The sequence below is a fragment of the Haliaeetus albicilla genome, chromosome 24 (assembly GCF_947461875.1).
Source record: "Haliaeetus albicilla chromosome 24, bHalAlb1.1, whole genome shotgun sequence".
Taxonomy (NCBI): domain Eukaryota; kingdom Metazoa; phylum Chordata; class Aves; order Accipitriformes; family Accipitridae; genus Haliaeetus; species Haliaeetus albicilla.
Window position 1 is genome coordinate 24459509 of NC_091506.1, and position 12989 is coordinate 24472497.

Genomic DNA, 12989 nt, shown 5'->3' on the forward strand with positions numbered 1-12989 from the left:
GCTTTTGGGGGGCTGGGGGGGTGTACCCCCTGCCTGCCAGGAGGGGGGTTTTAAAGAAAGCGGCCCGGGCGCGGCTCTGTGTCCCGTGTGTGTCCCCCCCCAACCTCGGGGAAGGGGGTCTGGCAGCGGCCGGGGGGGACCCCACGCCGGTGCGCGGGGGTCGCGGTGCTTGCGCTCCCCCCCCTCCGCGCAGATACAGCGCGGGGTGATGCTAAATGCGTGTCGGCAAGAGGGAAGCACAAAAGCCCTCTTTTCACACCGAGCCATCGCGGAGCGGGCACGCGTAAAAGTAGCTGTAAGTACCGTGCCGCAGAAAGAACGCCCTGATGGTCTGGTGTCGGGGTGGTGATGGCGGGGAAGGGCCCGTAGACATGCACGGGGGTTGATTTACGTTAAGAAAGAAAAAAAATGACGTTCTTTTTAGTTGGTAGAACTGTATTGCTGCTTTTGAAGTTACCCACCTCTGCCCTTTCACCGTTGCGAGTAGGGCTGCTACACCAAAGAGGTGAAAATAAATCCATCGTGCCCATGAAGGACCAAATCAAAGCGGGATGGTGCTGGGTACGTGCTGGGGAGGGCCACTTTTGACACATAACGTCTGCGTAGCCCAAGACTGCACATCCCCACAGACACCAGCTTCCTCTCAGACGGAGATGGGTCAGCGGCGGCGGCGAAGGCAAAAGAGGAACCCTCGAGCTTGAACCGAGATTGAGGATGCAGAACCTCACTCCCCCTCAGTGCCAAGACTCTGAAGGTGGTTAAAACGATTGTGCTGTGGGGCATTTTGGGGGGATCTGTGTCCCGAGAGTGTTCAATAGCCGCCGACACGCTTCCCTGAGAAGCGTGAGAGCTTCCTATAAAGTACTCACAAAGGGAATCCCAACTGAAGTGGGATTTTTAATTCCAGATATGATGGATTCAGCATCCTGAATCCATCTCATTTGGGGGGGGAATCTTCTATTTATCTTGGAGCAGAAAGAAAAAATGGACATTTCTCTGCCTTTTTTCATCAGTCTGCAAAAATCTTCAGAAATCACCTGTGAAGGACAAGGGCAATTGAAGGGGTCAAATGACTTCAGTTCTAGATTTTTCTACAGAGATATACATTGTCGGTATAGGCAGAACCTGCCTAGGACAACTGAAGAGGGACTGTCAAAATTACTTGCCTTGCCCACTGAATTTACATGCCACAGAAATGACTTTCAGCCGGTGTTCGTGCAGAGATGCCTTTGAACTAGCCTCAGAAATGGCACGTTCTGGTCCACCATGGGTGTTTGTGAGATTGAAATTAAATTTCTGACATAGCTCAAGGTGTGGTAACGTGGGGGGGAAGATTATAGGCCTGCATTTTAAATCGTGACTCAGTTGTTTTGAATGACATGTTTTGAATGTCTTGAGACGCACAAAGGGGCCTATTTTCTTCGTCGCACTGAGTGGCATAAGTATCTGCCCTCTAAAAATCAGACCTCTTTTAAGTTTAAATTGATCTATCATGATTTTAATCGCTCGGAGCTTCAACCAGAAAGTAGAAGAACAAGTCTAGGGAGTAAGGCAGCGTGAGGAGGAAAGGCTTGGGAACCATCGCGAGAGATGCACCCACCTTTACAGAGTCCGTTCGCTGCTCAGCAATGCCAAGTGCATCTACCAGCACCTCTCAGCTCAGGGTTTAAGCAGAGCATTCTGCGATTTTGATGCCCTTTGGTTCTGGACAGTTGTGGGGAAATTGGGCTTCGTGCCTCTGCACACCCAAAATGCATGCTAGAGTGCCTTCTTCCTTTTGTAAAACCAGCATTTTAATTTTTAAGGAGCACAGAAGCACTTGCAAGTGTAGCAGCTCATCACACCATGTTCTGTGCTCGTCTCCCTTTCCCAGTTGTTTTATGGGCTTTGCTCACGCCAAGCCCGCACAACCTGTGAAAAATTACATCCTCGTTGCCTTTCCTTACGTCCCGTGAGCATCTCCATGAAAACAGCCCCATTTCCAAAGCACCACCCGAAATTCTAGTGTCAGCATGTCTCCACTGCAGCCGCTGGTGAGCTAAACCCTCGTAATGCCATGGGGATTTTGGTGACCACAACAAAGGGCAGCTGGGATGTACAAGGGTGCAGCCAGACACTCCTCTGCAAAAGGGGCTGGAGCAGTTTAAGGCTCCTCAGCTGTCCCGCGCTGCTCCTCGGGTGATGGTTATATCCAGCAGCAGAGCTGTGCTCACAGCATCAGTATCTTTACTCCTTTTCTCTGGAAAGTCAGTTGGATTATCTTAAGTTGTGCTGGAAGATGCTTAGAGCCGACATTGCTGATGCTGCACAGAATCAAATTATGGGAGACTCGACGGCTCTGTTCTGGTAACTCGGGCATCTTACTAATTGTTTTGCCAGGGATTAGCAGATAAAGAAACTAATTGGTGAGGTTGTCTCATTGTTCTGACTTCTCCATGAGTATTTCGATCTAGAAGCCATGCAGGGAGGGTGCTTGGCTGCTCTGGGGCAGGGAGGAGTGAGTGGTGGAGCTATGCTGAGGTGCCTCAGCAAAACATAATTTGATCATTGAATAAACTTTTTTGAAATTTTGAAGTGAGTTTTTAATATGCACTTTTAAACCGATAGGAAAAAAAAAAATCAGCAGCATAGGGCCAAACAGATACCCAGAAAATATCTGTGTGGTGGTCGCAGACCTTGTGGGCAGTAAGCAGTTGGATGCTAGGAGTCCAGGGGCTGCATCACATGGAGAGATGTGCTGCTATCTTGGAGCTCATGGGAGAGGATGGGATTTTTCAGGAGTATTTAAATGACCCAGGAGCAGAAATCTCACCGACGGTGACATTCTGAGGCAGGCACTTTGGATGAGCCTCCATCTGCTCCTTCAGTCTGAACAGTGACGGCTCACAATGCTGAGCCCTCCGGTCCCACGTCTGGTGTGGTGCTCAGAAAGGGCTCAGGCTTGGTCATCAGCACAGAGGGAAGGATTGCTATCGTTTTTTGACCTTCCCAGTTTTTCTTACCATTTTGTAGTGTTCTTCCTATAGATGTCCTCTGTGGTGGTATATACAAGGTCCTTCCATTTTATGATGCCCTGTAGCTTTAGACACATCGTCCCCATAGTTATTTCCATGCTACTGTAGAGAAGTAAACCAAGTTACCTTTTTTCCGCTTGACCATATCTATCTACTCTTTAAGTAAATGGTTGCAAAGAAGCTATCTATGAAACCAACCTTGAAACAACAGGGATCCCTGAGCTGCTGCAGCAAGAAAGGGGTGAGCAGGTGACAGCGTACGTCCCTTCCAGTTTTCCCCTCTGACACCAGATTTCCCAATTGCAGTAGCTGATTCGATCTCACGCCACACCGTACCATCCTATTTTGGTCCTATTTCGATTGGCATGAACGGGCAAGCAGCACCCATCAGCCCATGGCTGTCCTACAGGGAACTCTACAGTAAATACACAGAACTGGTAGTTCAAATGCTGTAACAAAATACCCAAATCAGGAGGAATAATGAGATGTACAGTTTGAAGCAAGGCATTCAAAGATGTAAACAGCATTTTTAATTTAAAATGGTTAAAGTCATAAAAGGAGACTGGTTTAAAAGGGCCTTTCATGTAGCAAATAAGTTTAAAGACCTAGTTAAAGAATTTATTTTGTATTCATAACTCTTAATGCAGTTTGCATTTATCAGGCCATATATGCACTTTCTCACTTAAACACTTCTTTCTTGCCTTATATTTTGGCATGCAAGCTAATGTCACGCACCATCTCCACATGGAGAAGTTACTTCATTGGGCGTCAGTGTCATACTGACATTAAAATTTTGTATTTATTGTTGGTCACCAGAATCTGTAAAGGGTACACAGACAAAAATCTGAACTTTGGCCATCCTATCAGGTGCCAAAAAAAATGTATCCATCTCTCTTGTAAGAGTTTAAATTTTCAGATTTTATATTATATTATATTATGTTATGTTATTTTTTAGGGAAAACAATTGTAGTAACTCAGAAAATTCACAGTAACCCCTCCGTACTGCTGTGCCGTAGCCTCAGGGACACGCGTGGCGAGGAGGCATGGGAAGAGGCGGAGCACAGGGCGGGAGCCTGCCCTTGGGAAGCAGCCAGCAGCGCAGTAGAAAGCAGCGTCGGTAACTCCACCTGGGCACCAGTTCTGCCTGGTGGATATCAGGCAGGGTCACTGTTCGAGGTAAGCAAGCAGGCCAGAAGTCCTCCTCTCTGCTCGTGGACTCATAGTTTCTTTATGGTACATCTTTGTTGTTATATTTCTGTATTTATTGGGGGGAAAAGAGGACAAAGAACAACATGTCTGCACTTCTTCGTGTTATGGCAGTGGAAAAAACACTTCCTCACGGTGCGTGGATGAGCCCAGAGATGCTCCTCACTCCTAGTCCACTGCACCTGAGCAAGCAATTAAAGGAAAAGCGCAAACGGGTCTGAGTCGAAAACATTAATGTTGCATTTGATATTGAAAACATGTGATGAATTATTTGTTCCGCAGCTGTGTGGGCAATTAGACAGTCCTGTATTAAAGTCTTAGGAGGCCTCGCAGCATCTCCCAGACCGTGCCCTGCAGCCTTTTGGGTCGGCGGCAGCAGCGTCGGCAGGTGCTTTGCGCGGGAAGCCCTGGCTGAGCAAAGCCAGCCTGCTTTATGGCCGAGCACTGCGGCTGGGCGTGATATTGCCAAGGCCTGGCAACCAAAGCCTCCCACAATTTAACGAACATTGGGTACGGAAATATTTTTGAAGTGTTTTTCATCGGTAGTTTACAGCAGGGTGTAAAGCAGTGAAGTGACTGTCACATTTTACCAAGCTCAGTAACAGGAGCAAATACTTGTTTCAGCAGCAGAAATATTTCCATTAAATGTGGTCCTGAAGTTCAAAGCTCACGTGGTAGGAGGTATGGTGCTGGCTATGTCTTTTCACTCACCATTCGTGTTATGCATGCCGTTCTTCACTGAATGTAACCTTCAGGGGAATAACTTAAATAAAATATTTTAAAAAATGGACCCAAGGAGTGCCCCGTGCCCTCCGTGCTGCGGGAAAAAGCCAAACCTCCGTACGCCTCCCAGCTGCACCCAAGGAGTTAAAAGGGCAGGAAGAGCAAAAATAAGGCAGGAGTAGGACAGCAGGAGGTTTGCACAATGCTGAAGCAAGCAGCAGGGAGCAGAAGCCATGGGCTGGCAGAGGGGGGGACGGGGCACGCCTGGGGGCCAGCAGCCCCGCTCAGCCCCTGGCGAGGCCACGGCCACCCGCAGCCTTGGGGTCTGCAGGGCTGCTCGCCCCGGGTGCCCCACGGCTTGGCTGGGATCGCTCCTGGTTTGCATCGCGGCCCGTGGTTAGGGAGCGCTCAGTGGTTTGATGGGACCGCTGCTATTTTGGGGTCTTCCCTGCGTGACCATCACCACGCCGGGCTGGTGTGGAGGGAGCTCTGCAGAGACCCTCAGCCTCGCTGGTGGGGTCCGGCCCTTGCTCTCCTTAACCTGTGTCAGCCCGAGTCGCCTGCATTGGGTGGCATCAAGGGGGGGACCGCTCGCACCCTGGGAATCACTTGTAATCGCAGAAACCAGCACCCGTGTGGCACCCACGGCTGCAGCGCTCGGAGCCTTTCGGTGCAAGGACATTATCGAATCAGCGTGACTTCAAATGAGGTGCTCCTGAGTTTGCATATGTGCTCCAAGAGTTACGCTGTTTCCCAGCACGTATTATACGATCCTCATCGTTTGCTCAGCGTCTGAGTTTCATACACACTAGAAGATCTCCGGTGCTTAGGAATTGTTTTGATAGAAGTTGTGGGGAGGGGGGAAAAAAAAAAAAAAGGAAGATGTACACATGTTCCACTCTCCTGACTTCATTGCTGCCCATCGCCACCAGCTCCTCCCCATCAAGCGCAATCGGGTTAGGCTTGGCAGCCCTCTTCAGGCTTTGCGAGCAAATGTAGCACCGGTGTTCACATTCATTTACATAAAAAAAATAAACCCCCCAAGACGTGATATTCCAGCACATCCCTCTCATGCCATCCCCAGTTATTGCCTCTTTCTTAAGTCCTGGTTAAACACTTCTGTTTTCTATAGCAACAGCCAAGTTAGGCAGCACACAGCAGCGGTAAATCCAGATTAGCAGATACAATAACCCCCCGGCAAACCACAATACCCTCTGCCACCAGTGAGACCAGGCTCACAGGCAGCGAGAGGGGCTGCGGCGTTTCCCCAGGCAGCAGGAGCTATGCAGAGGTGGCAGCAGCACCAACAAGGAGATCTCCCTCAAAACTCATCCGCTGGGGGAGAGCAGCGGCGATCCCCTCCGCTCCTTCCCTGCAAAGGCCTCGCTTCATCTGCTGCATGGTACGTCTGAGCCCCCAAACCACGCCTGAGCCCCCCCAGCCACACCTGAGCCCCCCAGGAGCAACAGCCCGAACACACCAGCACCGACGCACAGTTAAAACCAGAGCAAAGTCCCCAGGCAGTGCTGCAGAGAAAAAGAATTGAAAGGCAGAAAGAAGGGAAAAATATGTTGATATTTATTAAAATGTGGTTTAGTAATCCTTTCTCTTACGGTTGGTTCTTGGAGTGAGGCCAGCCAGGCTGCTCATCACTGCCATCATAAGACCAGGAGTCACCGACTGGATACGAGGGCTGAGATGCAGCAAGTAGAAAAACTATTAGAAGAGATTCAGCTGCAATCTCTGGAAATCAGTACCTGGTTGCCACATTTGGTGGGAAAAAGGCGTGTTCTGGGGGGGGCAAATACCAGGCTCCTCTCCGGCTCGCTCCACAGCTCTGGGCACAGGAGCATCGTTGCTGGCTCGGCCGCCATGGCTCTCCCCAGCCTATGCAGTCTGCCAACCCGGGCAACAGCTTTCAAAAAATGCTATTTAAAAAAGGATTTTGGCCACGGTTACTCAAGTTATGCGGCCACTGTGGAGCCTCATGCAAAATGTTTTTTTCAAACATTTAAACCATTTATAAACAAGGTTTCATAACTTGGCAGTCGGACTCGATTTTTGTTATTTTTCACCCAGAGCACACTGCCATGCTGGGAGCTTCCTTCTGTCTCCATCTCTGACACAGCATAGTCCGAGTGCAACCGTAAGCATTTTCTAGTCTGAAACTTCGTAAAGGAGGAAGATGTGCACGAGCCCATCGCTGTCATCAGCCTAATTCACATTTATTTCGCCTCTCCCCGCTGTGTTTTATTAGGGATCAGGAAGCTCATTTTCTACAAAGCCAAAGAAGCCAGAAGTTTACCAAGTAAAAGAGAGTTTCAAAGTGTTTATAACTTTTCTCTTTGGATTTGCTGAGAGCCTGTTAGAAGACAGAGTATAAATAAAGCAGAATTAAATGTTAGACGGACGTGACTGACAGACACAAAGCAAAAGGACGTTTGCATTGACGAGGTTTACTGGAAATGACACTTGGGGACACGCTGCTTGGAGCTTTGCGGGAAGGTGCTGCCCGGCCTGAAACGACTGGCAAAATCCACTGCTGACCGCAGACCCTCTGAGACTTCACGCCGAGACGCAACCTCGATGCATCACCTGAAAAGGCAGATGACAACCGAGCACGATCTGCGTACCTCCAGGCCGGCAGCAGCAAGCGAGCTTGCCCAGCCTGGCCCACGGGCCGGGGTTTCTGTCCTTGTCCTCGCCCTCGTCCCCTCTGGGAGGCTCCAGGCACCCACGGGTGCTGTGCCTTTGGGCTGGCACCGCCGGGAGCTGCTTGGCTCCAACGCCAGCCGCCGCTCGGCACCCTGCCAGCCGGTCCTCTGCTCCTGCCGCGTCCCCGCAGCGGCAGTCGCACAGGTCCTCGTTCCTCTCCACCCCCAGTCCCCCCCAGTTTAGCTCTTCGCCCACATCCTTCATCCTTTGTGCTCACCAGCTGCACCCAACAGATATTTAATACATCTGATAGCAGGTCACTAAATGCTATGTTTTATTACAAATACTGTAACAGGAGCACTATGAATTAAGCTGAACGTTGTCAGTACTTCATGACGTTCCTGATTTCTGTAGGACCTTACCCAACTTTTACTTAATATTTTTGTTTTCATCCTTCACTTGTGTTTTAATTTTAAATTGCTGTATTAGTTCGCATAGTCATGAATGAACAGTTGCAATTTCAACCAGAAACCAGGGCACACCTTCAGTCACGTATCTCACAAAATATACTGACCGACGAGCCCCCAGACCTAAATGCCAAACGTAGGACAGATTACAATCCCATAGTACTTTCAGAAATACACCTCTTCCTGCCCAAACCCCTGAATTCCCCATCGCATTAGCATCCTTTACTTGGGTATTAAATGAAAAAAACCCAATATTTGCTCTTACCTGCTGCTTTGCCATCAGAAAGCAAAGCCCCCGGAGAAGGGCTCTGGAGCTGCTTGCTCTCCTCTGCCTGGTCCAAGGAGAGGTGTCTCAGGGCAAAACTCAGGACGGGGCCTCTGGGCTGATGCAGGGGCCATGGGTTTGCCCTCAGCTGGGCCGCGCTGACACATGCTGCGTCCTCCACGTGCTGCTGCAGCCGCATCCCGTGCTGCTGCCGCATCCCCTCCTGCTGTGGGGCGCTGGACCAGGACGTGGCAGGTTGAGCAGAGCATGGGCTTGTGGTTCAGGTCAAGGTCTAGGACGAGGCACAAGTGAGGATCAGGCAGCAGCCGAGCGCTGGGGGAGAGACCCGCAGCCCCTCCAGGTCTGGAGGGCGCGATTGCAGGAGCAGCCACACGCACCCACACTGGCCCAGAGAAATGGAGAGTCTTGCCCCCATAACGCATCAGATAAGGAGGAAAAACGGGTCAGAAAGAAACCCCCCGGGCTTGGGGCAGTGCCCAGAGGGGAGCAGAGCAAAACCTGCTGTAACCACAGGCAGGACGGAATTACACACTTGCTCTGCGTGGATACTGCCACTGGGTTCGTTGAAGTTATCTAGCACATTTAAACAACAGTCTTTCAGGTAATGATTAGTGCAAAACTACCTTTCTTTTTATTAATTTGTAGTAGTCACAGTTAGAGATGGGGGCTACTAAATCCTGCAAAACTCGCCCTGAGGGTTCAGGTGGCCGTGGGGGTGCCTCCCCGCGGCTGGCACGGCCCTGGCCCTTCACACCGCCCCCGGGAGAGCTGCTGCTCTTAAGGCATTCGCCCACAGGTGGGTTGGATGTCTCGGGGACAGGGGACACCAGTGGGACATTGAGAACCGTCCTACTCCAACCCACGGCGCGGCCCTGCCAGCTCCCCGGGAACAGCGGTACCCGGCGGGGACTGGGCTTCCCCAGGAGAGGGGAGCGGACGCCGGAGATCTCACCTCGCCCCAGGGCCGCGCACCCGCCGGCGTGCTCTTACCCCGCGGTTACGCGTGACCGGACTCGGCTTTGGTTCTTTTATGGGCTTTTGGCACAATAAAAAGGATTATACAGACTTTCACTGAGGGAGCTGTAATCTGCCTCAGGTCTGGATAATTACGCTCTTAAGCACTGAGTGCATTGAAAAACGTGCCCACGCTCTCGCTTTTCATCTCTTCACAGCACAGGAGCGGTGGCCGCACTATCCCATTCCCTGTCATCGCTGCGACCGGGCGCTGGGGCTCCATCCTGCGCGCTGATGTGAGGGACCCTGCTCACGGAGGGTTCATCAGAACCTTTTACTGATGGCATAGGAACAGCCCCTGGAGCTGCCTGCTGCTGCAAGGACCCTCCTGGTCGCAGGGCTTTCCGCAACTCCGAAAAAACTCACCCCTTCAAGACTTTTTGACGAGGATCGGGAACGTAGCGCAGCGGCTGCTGCCCTCTCAGGCAGGCTTACGCCCCCCCGGCCCATGACGCAGCCATCCAGCGACGCAACCGCTGCCTTAAATAGCACAACCGTGAGCACAGGAAATAAAATGGTCGCAGCGCTTCCTCACCCGCGCTGCTCGCCATCCCCGGCGACGGGAGGGGGCTCTTTGGCCACTCACCGTCTAGCAGATCGCTTAAATCTCATTTTCCTCTGTCCGTAACGCCAACGCTGCACTTAACGTGCAAGAGCCGAGAATGAAAAACGCTCTGGGGTGCCTGCGCTGGGCTCCCCCTGCACGGACAACCCCCGGCCTCTGGATCGTCTCCACTGTCAGTAACTACTCACCTGCCTGCGTTTAAGGACTCGCTGAAGACTGGATGTAAAAAATGCACTAAAAGTGATTGACTGTGGCACCCACAGATCATTATTGGTCCTTAACAACACAGCTAAACAATTAGCGAGGCTAGCCCAGGGAGGAGCATAGTTGTTTTAGTTGCTTGTTGCTTGCAAGCGAGCAGTGAGCAGGGCTCTGCCCTCAGCTGACAGCCAAGCCCATTGGCCTGGGATGGATGGCGACCACACACCCCCTCCCAAACGGCCGATTCTCCCAGTTTAACTCTTGTCTTGGAGATGGATAATGAGATATTGGTCACACAGGAAGCATTTCTTTACCGAGAAGGTGGTCAAACCCTGGAACAGGCTTCCTGGAGAGGTGGTCGATGCCCCAAGCCTGTCAGTATCTAAGAGGCATTTGAACAACACCCTTAATAATTTAATTTTTGGTCAGCCAAAAAGTGGTCAGGCAGTTGGACTAAATGATCGTTGTAGGTCCCTTCCAACTGAAATAGTCTATTCTATTCTAGTGCATTCCATTCTATTCTATTCCATGCCAAGAGGTCCAAGAGCCATCATCTTTATTCGTATCAGTTTTCACTTTATAAATAAAAAGGCTCACTTCTCATAGAGACCTTTGGCCTTTATATATAACAAGCCCCTCCACCCTTGGGCACCGCTTCCAGACACTTGCTTAGATGCAAAGACCTGCTGCACGGCAAGGAGCTGGCTTCAGCCTCCACCCTCGGTGCCGGAGAGCTTCTTCTGGCTCACTAACAGGAAACCTCCAGGCAACGCACAAAAAGCTGAACACCCCATTCCCCACCTACAGCAGACACGCCGCAGCCCCGGTGCTTCCCGATCCCAGCGTGGACTGGCAGCGGAGATGGACGCAGCTAGAGGGGACCACCAGGAAAGTGCGAGTCAGCAGCATCAACACCTCCACACGCCGGGCTGAGCTGCTGTCCAACAGCAGTCCGCAGTATTCTTACAGGAGAGGCAGGCAACCTGTCTACACGTAGGCAATAGATTGTTAATTACTTTAATTAGCACATTAAAAAGGTCCATGTAACAGAGTGCATAGCAGAACGTACTTCCTGATGTATAAACTCACGTGTGCAAGGCGTTCAGGAGCAAGCCCAGGCAACACCTGGTCCTTCCGCAGGATCACCCATTACAGAGTCAGCTTAAGTCTTTGGAAGAGACTAAATGAACTTGAAATGCATCTTATTTCCTGCAGGAAGCTACTCAGGACAGGAAGGAAGACAGGTAGCCCCACACCTGCCTCTGAGGGATGCAGATTCACAGAGTATCACCCAGTTCCCCCCAGCCCACCAGTCCCTGCCCAGCCCCTGAGCACCCACCGCTGCACCTCCCGCACCCTCAGTTGCTGAACTGCACGAACCCATTGCAGGGGGCAAAAAATAAACCCAGCACTGGTTCTGGGCTTGACACTGAAGTTCCCTGACTGGGAACCAGGGAGCTCTGGTACCTGTAAGACGTCCCTGCCACTACTTCCACTAGCATCTGCCAACAGCCGAAGGCTCGTCCTCCTGCCCGAGCGTAGTTTCTGCCCAAGGAGCAGCTTTCAGCCTCGCCGGGGCAATGGCAGGGGTTTAAATAGGCCACAAAGAAAATAAGTGCTCCGGGTCAAGCAGACGTAAGTCACACAAGCCAAAGTTTTTCACCATAATTTCTGGAAAAAGTAAATGCAGCACCTCACCTTTGGGCCAGTGGACTAGTTAATTTTCTGTACTTCCACATCCTAATTTTAGTCACACTTGTGCGGATAGCTTGTCACACTATGGCTGCCCATGAAGAAACTCTGCCTGCACAGTTACATTGAGGAAAGGAGTAAAGTCATTACACTTGCAGTAGGTGGCACATTGGTGAAATCTCTCATACACGTTTATTTTTGTTAATGTTGTTTATTTCTGTTGATATTGTTTATTCGATGCCAGTGACCAGGTTATGCTGGGAAAGATGGCAGTTGGTGCCTTGAACCTTCACCAGAGCAAGAGGTTGGACAGTATTTCCATAACAGACAAGCTCTAACGTGGGGCGAGCAGCACTGCGTCACTGCAGGGTGGGAAGGGACACGATCCCGCCCGAGTTCAGCTGCAGGATCCCCTGACAGCTGCCGTGGCACCAGCACAACCGCTCCTCTCCAGCTTGTTGGACTTCAGGAGGAGAGAGGAAGGCCGACTGCCGTCATTTGCACAAAACACAGCTGTGCCGCTATAAACTGCATCTACACCCCAAGCGCAGAGCTGTTACCACCACTCATGTAGACACAACACAAGATCAGAAACACTCAGGGCAAGCCTGTTTTTAACAATGTGTGTCAGGCAGTAAACAGATGAACATTCAGATAGAGACAGCAGACAATAAGGGCGTGCCCAGACAAAAAAGCTCTCCTGCTATCAACCAAGGTATACATTTATAACTCCTCATGTATGTCAGTATGATCCATGATGTAGAGAACTCCTGCATAATGGAATAATTTATTCTCAGCTACGAGGAGCTGAGATACAGGCAGTGCCGATCACCTTGCATTTCAAGCCCTGCGAGCACCCGGGGTTGGTCGTCTTCTTCTTTAAACAACTGCCCCTGTTATTTCTGTCCTATTTGCATCTTATTAACCATCTCGCATTTAAACGTGGACATCTGAAGTAGCTGCATAAAATACAAAGGACAAAGCATTACTCCGATCGAGTGCGATATCACCCAACAGCGGCAGCGTGTAAAGGCTGTGTTTTCCTTCTCCGTCTTTTGGGAGGACATCGTGTAGTCTGCTAACTCAATCACTTTATTTGGGCATAGGAAAACTTTTATTTACAACACGTTAATTAAAAAAATATTTGACAAAAAAGGCATACAGTA

The 12989-nt window shown here is 50.7% G+C and overlaps 2 long non-coding RNA genes across 4 annotated transcripts; one reads left to right on the plus strand and one right to left on the minus strand.

Moving 5' to 3' along the window:
* Nucleotides 1–100: 100 nt before the first annotated feature.
* Nucleotides 101–5800, plus strand: LOC138681824 (uncharacterized). The gene is made up of 2 exons (XR_011322029.1): nucleotides 101–4190; nucleotides 5565–5800. It is a non-coding gene; the product is annotated as an uncharacterized lncRNA (long non-coding RNA).
* LOC138681823 (uncharacterized) lies at nucleotides 4440–9886 on the minus strand. 3 transcript variants are annotated; one of them, XR_011322028.1, is made up of 4 exons: nucleotides 9732–9886; nucleotides 8331–8622; nucleotides 7416–7538; nucleotides 4440–5768 (listed from the first exon to the last, which is right to left on the minus strand). It is a non-coding gene; the product is annotated as an uncharacterized lncRNA (long non-coding RNA). The 3 variants fall into 3 exon arrangements; XR_011322026.1 differs by lacking the exon at nucleotides 4440–5768 and having other exon boundaries at nucleotides 7148–7538; XR_011322027.1 differs by lacking the exon at nucleotides 4440–5768 and having other exon boundaries at nucleotides 7148–7538; nucleotides 9342–9857.
* Between the last annotated feature and the right edge of the window lie 3103 nt (nucleotides 9887–12989).